This window comes from Belonocnema kinseyi, chromosome 5 (assembly GCF_010883055.1).
Source record: "Belonocnema kinseyi isolate 2016_QV_RU_SX_M_011 chromosome 5, B_treatae_v1, whole genome shotgun sequence".
NCBI classification, from domain to species: Eukaryota; Metazoa; Arthropoda; class Insecta; order Hymenoptera; family Cynipidae; genus Belonocnema; species Belonocnema kinseyi.
Window position 1 is genome coordinate 1,906,856 of NC_046661.1, and position 14,251 is coordinate 1,921,106.

Genomic DNA, 14,251 nt, shown 5'->3' on the forward strand with positions numbered 1-14,251 from the left:
CCTATAGGAAATGACAGAGGATCCTATAAAGGATCCTATATAGGTTCCTGTATAGGATCGTGTATATGTTTCTGTATGGGACCATATCCAGATGCGCAGTAGTATTCTATGGCACCTACGGCAGCGCAGACATTTTTGGTCCTGCAGGAGCACCTAGAGACATACGTACCATTAAGTACCACAAGGTACCTGAAATATCTCGTTTTATCAAGTTTATAAATGTATGCTGTAGTCTACTTAAGACTTTAATCACTCAACAGGTGCACTGCTTGATTATTTCTTATTGTATCGGATTAATAATTTCTTTGGATAAGGAAATGCGTGCGTTACTTTTTATTACCGTTGCCAGAAAATTATAACGTTTTACCGTTACCGTTAATTTAAAAAAAAACGCATTACATTTACTGTTGTTAAAAAATTAACTTTTCTGGTAACACGTTACTGCCAAACACCGCTCTTAAAGTAAACATTGAAAATTGAGGTTTTTTTCTGCATGATTAGGTTGAGCGTAAGTCAGAGAATTTGGTTGGTCAGGGAAAATTTGGGGATTTGAAAAAAAGGGTTAAAAAGTCAGGAAATTTCTAAAAGAGGAACTATCTAAAAGCGTGAAGAATAATAAATTTTAAACTTATAAACAAATCCGTGTTGCTCCTAGCACGTCGGAAATTTTACTTCTTCTACGAGCAAGTAACTGTCTGGAAGTTAACTCTGAAAAACATCGTATTAGATAATAAGAAACTGTGTAAAACAGTTATGGATAGTAATGTTTATTATAATTTCTGAATAACTAAACAGCCCAAGAAACGTTGAAAAATTTAGTAAAAACCGCAACTTTGTAGCCTAATTTTGAAAGATATCAATACTAGACCGTAAGAAATTGTTTAAACAATTATGATTGTTAATTTTTATTATTATCTTATTTGAGCTGAAAAGTCGATGAAAAGTTGAAGAATGTAGAAAAACTGCACGTTTCTAGGTTTATTTTAAGAGAAGATGATTATTGACAATAATTTTTTAAACAACGGAATATCATTAGAATGTAATATATTGGGCTCATTAAAAATAATTTGTGCAAAATAATGCAAAGAAATAAGAATAAAAGATCAAAGTACGCGATATCTCATTTTCACTTACGGGGTTTTTTAACACCCTATAAAATAGGTTTATGAGGTATTTTTTCCCCATGGGCATACATGTCAAACTTGAGGGTCTTTGAGCAACCCGTAAAAGATTTCATATCAAACAAAAAACGCATTTATTTTTTTTTGGAAACCAAACTCGAAGAAAATTTCTGATGGGACTGGAATTTTGTGTAACTTAAAAAAATTCCATATCCTTGATCCTAATTAATTGCATGTATTTAAAAAAGCCAAAAAATGTCATTTTTTCAAAAAACAAAACTTGCGTTTTGGAAAATAGGTCATGCTTTTTTTAGATGAAGGTTTCAATATGTTTTACAAGTTCTGTAAATTTCATGAAGGGACAGTTGTTTTTTTTTTGTTCAAACTTGTTCTCGGGTGAACCCGGTGATTTTATAAGTTCATTTTTGTAGTAGTCGCACAAAATTAGCTTGTTATATTGCTTGCGGATTTAACCTAAACTCTCTTTTTTTCGAACGGAGTGCGTGGACCTGCATATACAATGTGGGACCTCGCAGTAGAACAGTGGTGTTAGGAAGGAAAAAGAAAGGGGAGGGGTGATTGGACCTCAACCATCGTCCCCTCTTGTGAGATCTAAATCACGCGAGTAGTGGGCTGGCGCGGCCAAGCCGCGCTCGTGCAATCAATGATCACCCCGAAGAATCATCGAACTGAAAGAAGTTGTATGTTACCCTTTTGGGGATTATTACACAAAAAAATGTCCACAAGTGAGTAAATACCACCAAATTTGATAGTTTATTTGATGAAAGTAAAGTGGAGAAGGTCTTTTGGCATCGCGTGTTTGCGAAGAGGATCAAAATTATATTTCCTTAGAGAGGAAATATGTTCCAAAGGTGATAATGATGTAGATTCATAAAATTTTGTAGCGTTTTATTTAATATACTCTGAGATGTATGGTAGTTGAAATTCTCTCTGAGGGGCAGAGTTCTTGGTGTATCTAGGGGTTTTTGTGATACGTCTGAGAAATTTATTTTGTATGATCTGAATGTGATTATTGTTGATTTTTAACGCAACCTCGCCAAATTGTGAATGCATAAGTTATGATTGGTCGGATAAGCATTTTGTAAATTAGAATTCCATATTCTGTTTTTAGACTAGAATGTATGTTGATAATAGGATTTAATCGAGAGATAACCGCGAGAGCTTTCCCTTTAGTTTCCTGGATATGATGCTTCTAGTTAAGAGGCTTGTGTAGTTTACCCCCGAAGTATTTTACGGAGGTTTCCCATTCTATTGGTTCATTAAACATTTTGGGTGGATCTACTGTCCAACCTCCAATGATTCCAAGAGCTTTCTCAATGAGTTTCAAGATTTTTGGGATTGACCAGGAGGAAGTGAATAATGCAGTGTCGTCAGCATATAATCCAATTGAACCTTCAGGGACCTCAGGGATGTGATTTACATATATAATAAAGAATATTGGGCCTAGAATGCTGCCCTGAAGTAATCCCGCTTGGATGGGTTTTTCTTTCAGGTGTATCTTCTTCGATTAAAATTTAAGGTAATGTTTTTCGCTGAATTCAAGCATCATGTGCTGGGCAATGTGACCTTTTCTAAAACCGTATTATTATGATTTAAGGATGTTGTTTTCCTCGAGGTGGTAGTTTGATCGGTGTTTTTTAGAGGTAGGATATTTGTCCTCGGCTTCGTTAGGTTTTAATTCATACGCCAGATAGTGTTATCTTTAATTTGCTGTTTACCAACTTCTGTATTCCGATTTTTACATATGTGTTCTTGAACTTTAATTGCTATGGTTTTCCACAGGTGATTTTGTTTTTGAGAATGCAGCTTTTAGTTTTTCTATGGGTTTTGCAGAGTTTATTACAGGTATCGATATATGGTCTTCAATCTCTGGACTGAAAGGTGGATCGTATTTGTTAACGGCAGACAGAGAGACCAAAGCGTGAATAGCAGCTTTTATACTACAGGTGAGATTAGTTCTGGCTTCCTCGATGTGAGTAGTGTTTGTCAGCGTAAGTTCAAAATTAACCTAAGTTTCTAGAATGGAATTGAATGTTTGCGATTTCACTTCTGCAAAGTTGTAGCGAAGCGTGTCGGGGCCATTTCGCAATTCGTCGCCCTAGAGTTATACTACGCCATGTCCACTTTTTGAGATTTTTTAATAATTATTTAAAGGGTCGATAAGGGTTAAACTTTGTTTTTTAATACATTTTCCCCTGCAATTTATTTCATCAGTTGCTACAATTATTAATTAAAATGGTAATGGTAATTTAAAGTGAGAATTTTATTACGCATGTCCTTTTCTGCATTTCTATATATAAAAAAATGCCAACTTCGTACTGCGTATTTTATATAGATAATCTAAGTTCAATTTGAAAAATAACAATGTTCAAAAATATATTTAGCCTTAAAAGTAACCAAAGGAATATTACTCAAAATTCAATAATTTTTGAAAAACTCATCGAATTACAGGTATATAATACAACAGAATAATTTAAACTATCATTCTTGTTTTGAATTTGTTTAACAAGGCTGTCGCTAAAAGGCGCGGTCATTTTATTTATTAAAATAAACAAAATATACAGATGTTTGAGCGACTAGTCTCGCTGCCAGCAACAGGCGAACTGGGCTCAATGGTAGCCGACAATTGGAAAACGACAGCGAGAGTGTGTAAATATGTGAATGTGTGTGTATGAATAATTGAAATAAGACCTGTACGTGTACATAAGAACATAATGACCAAAGACCAGTTGAAGAAACCAATATTTTGACGTGACAGCTGATTGAAGAAGTATTCAGAAATTAAAATAAAAAATACATCAAGCATGATAAAATTAATGAAAACAAGTAAAATTGCATGTAAATCTTGAACAATGCGCCCGCCTTTCGTCGCAGACGAAATAGAGTTACTGTTGCATTATATTTCACTTGCGAGTTAACTTGGATCACTAGTCGCACGTGGAAGTAGACATAACTTAACAATTAGTCGGGTGACTGTGTCGCGTGGAGTCTTCAACGTGACAACTCTGATTAAACCATCTCTGCCATTATGAAGTTTGATGACTCGTCCCATTACCCACTTGGTAGGAGGTAGGTCTTCGTCTCGAATGAGAACTAGATCGTCTAACTGAATGGAAGGCTGTACGGTTTTCCATTTCGAACGATGTTTAAGTTCTTCAAGATATTCCGAAGACCAACTTTTCAGAAATACTGGCGCATTTGTTGTAATAGTTGTCGACGTGTTCAACGTTGTTCGTAGAAGGTGAAACATAGTGGACTTCACTGCAGTCTCATCGAGGAAACCGATATCCCCCATCTAGTCCGAGCTGCTGTACGGTACGAACAGCCAAATATAGAGCACATTTCAGACCATAAGTGACAGTTGTAAGTCGATAAATCTAAACAGGTTCGACAGGAGTCGTGCGCCATAGAATTCGCTGTAGATCCTGGTCACCTTCATGGAATGGAACTTGTTGGTACATCTTCTCGACATCTACTGAGAATATAATCGGATGTCGACGCCATTGAAGCAGGACATCTGAAAGGTTCAGTAGCAGTTTCGGACCAGCATGTAAACAATTATTTAGTGATACTCCCTGACTTGAGTATCGAGAACCGTTGAAAACCACTTCAAGTTTGGTTGTAAGATTTGAATCACTCCACACTTCATGATGTGGAAGAAAAATGACCTTGAGTCCATTCTTGGATCAGAGGATTCACTGACTGGAACCATATGCTGAATCTTTTTTTACTCCATAAAATCAGTGTAAGCATTCTGAAGTCGAAAATCCCTTTTGAAATGGTTGAATAGATTGAAATCCCTGTGAAGACGCACGACAGATCTTCCTCCTTTTGTTCTAGAGTAAGTCTAAGAAATGCTGTTGACAAGCTTCCTCTTCTGGAGTCTTAAGAGATTTTGGCGGGACTACTTCATGTAGCCCCGTATGTCTAAATACAATGCATCAACTCTGCAGCAGAGAAACGTTCCAAATTAAGAATTATGAAATGAAAACTCCTCTCCCGTTGGACCACACGGTATCCAGCTCAGAACAGTTTTCTCAGCAACAGGAGCAGACAGATGACATTTTCGAAGGTATGACTCAATTGAAATTGAATACACATCAACACCTAAAATTATATCAATTGGATGATTTCCATAGAACCTCGGATCTGCCAACTGGTCTGCAAGGTGGAGCCAATCGTTGATTCGAAACTTTACTTTTTTGACATGTTGTCCCCAATTTTGGAAGAACAAGAGCTTTAAGTTTGAGCCTAAAATTTGACGAAAACTAAGGATTAACTTCGACAGAAACTGATCCTCGTGAAGTTCCTGATTGACTTTCGCCGACGCCTAACAAACGTACGGAACCTTTAGTTCGAGACAACTGCAATCGTTACGCGAGCGATTCCGATATAATTGAGACCACAGAACCCTGATCAAGAAATGCTCGAACAGAGAGAGTTTGACCGGACGGCGCAATCACAAAAACCATTGCGGTAATCAACAACACTGACGTTTTTTCATGTAAAGAAACCTGCATGAGAGATAGTCTGCGAAACTGAAACAGTGAATGAACTTGTAACATTTTGAGTTTGAACAGACTTCATGAAGAATTGCGTAATGCTTTTGTTGACTCATCTGACACACATTCTTTGATGCGCAGTTTTCAATGGAGTGGGTCCTCAGGCAATTACTGCATAATCGTCTTTGATTTACGAATTCTTTCTATTGTGCCATGGTTTGAGCTTGAAACCTTGGACATGATATCAAAAAATTATGTTCTCTGCACACGAAACATTTTCTATCCTGAGGCGTTTTTCTTGGTTGTTGTTCCGTGACTGCATTCACGTTAGCAGTCGTTGATTGCAATGATTTCTGTCGCCTCCCAAACTTTCGTTTCTGAGGGCGCAGTCCCATGGAGACATATAATCAGAGTAGCAGATTTGCATAGTAGGTTATTCAACTAATCAGATGATTGCAAGGAATTTGCTGAAAAGTATTCCGAAAGTGATAAGTTCGAGTTGGTGGTTACAATATTCTTCAAAATATGTAAAATTGTTGTATAATGACGGGCCCTGAGAAAAATGGGTTATGTGTGGTTAATCTTAGTTTGCAAGTCAAATTCCTCGATGAATATGTATTATTTACACCTGGTGCAAACGAATTGTTTTGGGACCAAGGTCGAGACTGCCGAAATCGATCAGGGGTAGACGTACTGATAACGGAAGCTTAGTAGAATGTCTATGGAAACTCAATGGAATTTCCGTGGATTATTTTCCGGGAAATCTTTTCACGTGGGTCTAAATTCCTAGATGAATTTCTTAAATTCCCGTAATCCTATAAAATTACCGAAATTATCTGAATTCCTGGAATTTTCAAATGCAGCGAAATGCTCAAAACTCTTTTAATTCTCTGAAATCATACAATTGTGTGAATATTCTGGATTCCTTAGATTCTTAAAATTCTTTGCATTCTTTAACTTCCCTGAAATTTCCCGTAGTTTTCATCATTGTATCCTAAGAATCTTAAATTCCTTTCAATATTCTGAATTCTTGAAATTCTTTGAATACGAAATTCACAATATTTAAGGGATTCGGGGGATTCAGATGATTATTGGATTTCTATAAACTCATTAAATTAAATTAAAGAGTTTCAGAATTCGGAAGTTAAAAAAAGTAAAATTGATTTGCCTGAATTTCTTAAATTCTTCAAATTCTCTAAATCACCTGAACTCCTGACATTCATATAATTGTCAGTATTACATACATTCTCTGAACTCATTCAATTCCTTTAATTTCATGAATGTATTGAATTCCTTTAATGCTCTGATATCCCTAAAGTTCTATCAATTCCTTCATTATTCCGATTTTCGTGAATGCTCTACATTCTCTAAATGTTCTGGAACCCTTGAAAAAATCTGAACTCCCTAAAATCCTGAGTTTTTCTTGAATATTAAGAATTTTCTGAATTTCTTGAAAACATTGAATTTTCCGATTGCCTTGAATATTTTGAATTCCCTGAATTCCGTACATTTTCTAAATATTCTGAATTCCGTAAATTCTATAAATTTGTGAAAATCTGTCAATTCCTTCAATGTTCAGAAACCCTTGATTTTTCTAAATTCTCCTAATCTGCTAATCAATACACTTTATTATCTACCTGTCCCATGACCATACAGTGTAAGGTTTACAGGTTTGAATAATTAGGAGGCTGTCAATAACGCACCATTTTAAGAAAAAACAATATATACAAGAAAAGGCGTCCTTAATGGATGATTTCTACTCCGCACTTCACTTATATGCACCATGGGATAGACCAGTTTCGACATATACAGATTACATATTAGCAGAGTATAAAAACTTTCCCTGTGCTATTTATTAAAAAAAGGGTTACAAGAAAACGGGATTAGTGGTAAAATATTCTTCTTAAACTTGGCTAGTCATCCCGAATCCCATATTTACTTTTTTTTGCACAAATGATCTGCAAAAACATAGTAATATTTTATTTTATTATATCAATACTTACCCCAGAATAATTCCCGTCGTTATTACACATTAAAAAATATATTTTAACCACCAATTTCCTGTTTCACTTGTCAAATACTTTTCAAATATTCGAACATATTACGTGCGGCGGCGCTAACCTATTCTCAAGTATCTGCGCGGGTCATTTAAGTTTATTTAAGGCGTCCAGTGCCGCTTTCAGCTTCCCTGAAAGATGTCTTTAAATGATGAAGTTTTTCTACGGAAGTCAACGCCGCATTTGAGTGAACCATCGATTTAAAAAGGTCAGCGAAATTTGACCATTCTGTGTAGACGCCACAGGATTTCGGTCATTCTATTTTTGGCATGGAGCGCGATGATGAGAACATCGGCGCAACAGAAACATTCGACGAACAGTAGTCCGAAGTAAAATACTCGTTAGTTTTATTTTGATCGCGGAATTCTGTGAATTCCAGATGCTGTTGTACGAATCGCGTCCAGTTCTTCACTCTGCTTCCATTCGCGACAGTGAAGTACCCTTTGTTGCTTCCTTAACTGATACCGCTTTTGTAAACGAATTTTTAATTCGAGTACATAGCTTCGTTTGTTCTAAAAAGAAATTGTCGAACGACATTGTGACAGAAGACATAAAATAAAAGAATATAATTAACGCCCGAAAGACAAATATCAACAACAACCGATGGATAGAAACACGAAATTCAGTTAATACATTCGCGCGTAAACTTGCGAGTTCGAATCGATATTGAAATTGTCGATTTTACCAGTTTTAGGTACAATATTTTTGGCCGAAAACTTTGGACTTACAAATAAACATAGTAACTAATCTCCCGGAACTAACCTTGTTTGCAGGCAATCAAAAAAGTTTATTTCATAAATAATTTTCAGATTATCGGAATGGCAGAGATGAAAAACGACGTAACCTCAAAATAATGCATATGCATTATATTTTTATTTAGCACAATCAATTTTTTTGTTATTATCCCTCAAAAAAGAGTCCGGGGACGTCCGTTATGATATTTTATAGCATCTCCGAATTCAGTTTTCAAAAATTTTAATTTTTGTGGAAAAAAGCTGGGGAAACTGTGAATATCACATGCCCTTTGATCTTTCATCAAAAGGCATTTTCCAATACCTTTCCTTGTAATTATTTATCAAGTCTTGTCACCTGACAATGTTTATAGTATTGCCTGTTTTTGATTCACAGACGTTGACTAGAATCCTAAAAACAAGAAACCATCGAGTATGCTTGCTGTTATTATAGGAGAAATAACTGTTAGTACAGCCTTTTTCTACGAGCTCAATAAGTTCAACTTGAACTTTTGCACAAAGGATAGTCACAAAAAGTCAAATAGTCCAAAAGTCCCTAGTTTGAGTGTTACAACTCACAAGTCACTTAGTAATTTTTCGCAGGACCAATGGTTTGACTGAAATTAAAGTAATGGGACTGTTTTCGAAAGTTTTGACTCTTTTTTGACTTTCACTGGGTTAGGGAAGAGAATAATTCATCATAATTTTCTTTGTTTAACAAGGCAAAGCCAAAAAGCTTTGTCATTTTATTAATTAAAATAAACACAATATACAGGTTTGAGTGACTAATCTCGCTGCCAGTAGTAACAGGCGAACTGGACTCAATGGTAGACAAAAATTAGAAAACGACAGCGAGAGTGTAAATTTTTGAGTGTGTATGAAAAATTGAAATAAAAGTTGTACGTATAAATAAGAACATAATGACTAAAGGCCGGCTGAAGAAATAAATATTTTGACGTCGCAGCTGATTGAAGAAGTATTCAGCAATTAAAATTAAAAATTCATAAAACATGATAAAATGAATAAAAACGACATTCCCGAAATAAAATTTCCACATCAGTTAAAATACATATATAACATTATTCAAATTTTTACTAATATGTTCTTGATCATGCATTATTTTTTACCGATAATCTTATATCGGCATTTGATAAAGTTTTTGTAGAGTATACTATTGTTAAACATTAAATCTCATTTTCTCAGTTTGGCACAGCCCTGTGCCACTCAAAGCTAAAAGTAGGATGACTACTGGAGAAAATTAGTACGCGAGCGCGGCGCTGTTTACCAATAGGGCCGATTTGCAACAAAATACGTGATGAAAATGAGAAAAGTGATATTTTTTAACACTTTAACTGTGCTTTTCTTTGTTACCTTCCGGAAGAATACAGTTCAATATTTTTAACATCTAGTGCGATTACATAAATTTAAAAGGGCGGTAAATAATAGCGCAGTAAATAATACTAAAAAAATTAAAAGATATATAAGAGGGATGCCACAGACCTTGAAATGCTGGAAAAGTCAGTGAACTTTGAAAATGGGTCAGGGGACTTTGAAAAAATGTCAGGGAAAAGTCAGGGAAATCCTGTGCAACTTATTTTCTTACAATTTTTTTAATTAATCGCCATTTTTGATTTCTTTAATCTCATTTAATTTCAAATTTGTACACTATTTTGTCATTTATTTTTCCTTATTCGATTCTAAAACTATTTAACTTTATTCATCCTGCAAACAATGACGAAAATTATATTAGAACTACTGAAAAATATCACTTTTCTGATTTTCACAATGCATTTGGTAGCAAGTCGACCCTAAATGTAATCAGCGCCGCGATTTTGCCTGGTGGCCACTGGTCAACTCTCATCCAACTTTTATCCTACAGGCCTCCCATTAAGTGGCACCGGGCTGGTTTGGCAGTTGAGGGAGATGGAGTACTATAACTTTAGGCCCACGAATTAGTGTAAAGGTTCAAGAGAAATTGTCGATGGTCTGAGTCTAGTTCATCTATAGTAAAAATTGCTCGATTGCAATAGTATGTTGCATTGTTACATACCAATAATTTTTATTAGATGCCGGAGGAACCCAGACAATCAATTAAGGTTGAACCCTTAATTGTTTTTATTTTTATGTGGGATACAATGATTTATTGAGCAATGTTTGAATTACAATTGATTGAATCGATCTTCCCATGCTTTATTAAGAGTATCGATATTTCTAACGAGGGCTAGTGTTATTAATTGATAATTGTTTGCGATATACCAATCAATAATATTTCTTTCTAAATATGTGTAATAGGTAGTCGAAGTAATTTTAAGGCTTTTATTTAAATAAGATTTTCTTTTTTATTAACAATCTTCATTGTTAATCAACATTTTTCATTCGCGTTGAGTCTCGCGATTATCCGAATAATAGTAAGGCTAGGAGGTGGCACGAGTGTAGGCTGGGAGAGGAGGCTGGCACGCGTGTAGGCGGGGAGAGGAGGCTGGTACGCGCCACTGCTCTCCAGCACTGTACTCGGTATAGCGAGGTCAATGTATTGCGATTCTAATATGTTGGTTTGCTCTTTCTCTCTCTCTCTTTTTAACCTATTAGTCTTATTTATGCTATAGTATTTCCACGGGAGGTGCATCCACATTGGACACGGCCATTTACACTATTGATTGTGTAGCTGTGGGAACAAACAATTGAAGAGAATTTGTTCAACTGCCTATTCTCACATACCCCACCGTAACAAACCCGCCCTGGAATTCTAACAATCATCCTCGAATGTTACCAGTGTCCGATGTCGTAGCTACTCACGTCCAAATACATCTTATTATTTTTTATAAGTACCGCATATTAGAAAATAGTTCTGTTTTTCCACCTTCCGGAGCATGCAGATAATTACGCTGATAGGAGAGCATTCCCAGTATTTGAAGCAATGGATATGTCCTCGCGAGGGGAAATTTTGTACCGTACCCCAAATACAACGGACGAGCTTCTGTCACATTTTTGCTAGAAAATTGCGAGAAGCAGGTTGATTATGCATTAATGAGTTTAATTTACATTTTCTTTTAAGACAACATGAACTGTATTTCAATATAAAGGAAAGAATTTGCTTGACGTTAATTCGCGTTTACGGTGATTTCTCCGTGCTTAATTTCTACTCTATCCCTAAGGGTAACAAATATTTACCAATATCCTCCCCTTGATACCTGGTGCTTTAATTTTCCTTTCTTTTATCTACCTATAAATATCATTTATTCCTTGTGTGAAACCCGCAAATGATCTCGGGGTTGCAGTCGTTTGCATAATTTAGTCTTAGGATTCCTTATGCCTGATCAAGATTTAAAAAATTCAGCCTCCATGCACGCTCATTCATTATTGCTGGTTCAGGTATCTTACTCATAAGCCATATCACTGATTCTACAGTGCGACACACTATAGGACTTCATTTCCTTTTTATATATCACCACACTACACTAGTACAGCAACAGGAAGAATTCGATGTTGAGATCCACGTATTTACAGTACTGGCAGTGACGAAAATTCATGGCTACGATCTACGCAGATTGTAGTGTCTGCTTGGGAATACTTATCCTTGATGCTAATGGTGAATTGTTGAACGAAGATTGGGTTATGTCCTTAGAAGAGTGATGCTTAGACAGTGTATCCTCGTGGGCAGAAAAGTCATATTGAGTTTTGCCTGGCAAAATTTGAGGAGATTCTAGGTTATTATGAACCGTGAGCTCTTCCGGAGAAGAAAATTGAACAGGCTGTCCTTGAAATCGAGGTTCACTGGCTATTGTTTCTAAAAAGGATTGCTTCGTTCTCGAGACCGTTTTAACACAGCAACAAGGATACAAAAATAATGCTTTAATAAGAGCGGCTCGACAGAGGTAGAGTACTATCAGTGTTAACAGCAGTATAACACAGGCATAGGTGCCATGTATTAATGAAGTATGACTGAACTATTCTTGCCTTTGCATACTGAAATCGTATGACTGTTGTTCCAGTTCTTCCAAATTTTTGTTTCCTTCCTTGTAGGACGGCAGGCTTAAATCCTCCTGGGAAGTTGTTGGGATTAAGCCTGTTATCTGAGTTGATTTTTGGATTTTTTGCAATCTTCAAGATAATTTTGAAAGGTCCAAATGAACCTGTGGTTCATATACAGTTGTTGTTTCTTCATGACTAGGTTCCAATCCTGGTAGGGTGACCGTAGTTGTTTTTATGTTACACCCTAGTGCAATTTGGATAAATCCCAAGCCTTGGAGATTAATTTGACGTGGGGGATCCATAGTACAATATTATATACAATATTATTATACAATATTGCCTCAGGTGTTGAAAATATCCAACCGCTTAAAGATGGTATAACCTTCCAATAAGGTTGATATTCGAACGACACCTGTATGTTGCATAATCGGAAGGTTTTTGATGGATTTAGCAAAAGTTGAGCCTCGCAGGTTTGATGGGTGGCTGTTTCATAAATGAGGAACAGGCCTGGGCATAGAAGATTTCTATTCATTCTGCTACATAGGGCATGCTCAAACTGAGTTATCAGCATGTAAGTGCGCTTAGTCTCCTCGATTAACAGATATGTAAATTTTGATATTACGTATGCTCTTCCCGTTCTGTTTTCTAAAATTGGCTATTGTACTCGAAGTGGATGCATTTCATAACAGGTAAATTCGACCTCGTGAATTAGTGGTATGTCCAATACGACGTACAGTACAGTGTGTGCCTGTTCGTGTACCTCGGTGATTCAGTGTAAGTCCTCCAGTTTGGATCTGATGACATGTGTTTGCCGACCGACCATATGCGATAAATTTACTTGAGCATGATTAAGGTCGTCGATCTTCACTTCCATGGCTTGTCCGTCTTCATAGGTGAACAAGCTTACTACCGGCCCCACGATTCCTCCTATAAATCCCAGCATTGGGCTGGTTCTTCGTACTCGCATGTTGTTTGGCAAATACGAGTGGCGCTTTTTATTGACGTGATATGCCAGCTCGCGTATCTCTCTGTCTATGTCCCTTCTGATTCGTTCTGCAATTTCCATTTTATTCTGCATATTGTAGTCCTGGATGACCTGCTTCTAAACTTCTTTTAATTGAAGTGGGCCAAAGGTTCCCAGTGACTGGTGCCGGTTCTGGATTTCTGACAAGGAGTCCTGGAATCTATTGACATGTTCTCACGGACCCTTGGTTCTCGTAGAAGATGCCAGTACTGGCCTGGAACGGGAGATGGTGGTACCTTGATCCTGCTTAAGTTCTGATTGTGGGAGTGATATAAATAATCACGAAAATGAGTGATAGGATATGGCGGTACATTGCTTCTGCGTTTAGTTCCTAAATTATACATGTAATCATATGGTAGTAATATTATAAGTATCTTATATTATATTTTAACAATAAGTTGCCAAGAGTTTATCGGCATGCTTTGTGAACCTTGTACCATCTTCGGCTTCAAGGATTACATTATTATTTTCCGTGAAGCCCACGCTGGTATAGGTTCCAGTAGCTTTTTTATCGAACTTATTTTTACGCATGTCCCTAAATATGATCACCCTATCATCAATCACTGCTTTAAGGGGATGTGCCTTTTTATCATAGCGTGTTTTCGATTGTTCTTTTGCTTGAATGATGTTTTTAGCCGCGATCTTCTGAATTTCGTGGAGTCGAATAATCAATTTGCGGAGATAAAATCCATACGTTTCCAATTTATCAATGGGTGGAAAGGAACTCGGTATAAAACTCCCTCCCCGATCCGTAAGAATGCAGCGCGGAGCTCCGTATTGCGCGAATAGATTTTGCGCCAGTGCATGCGCAATGGTTGTATGT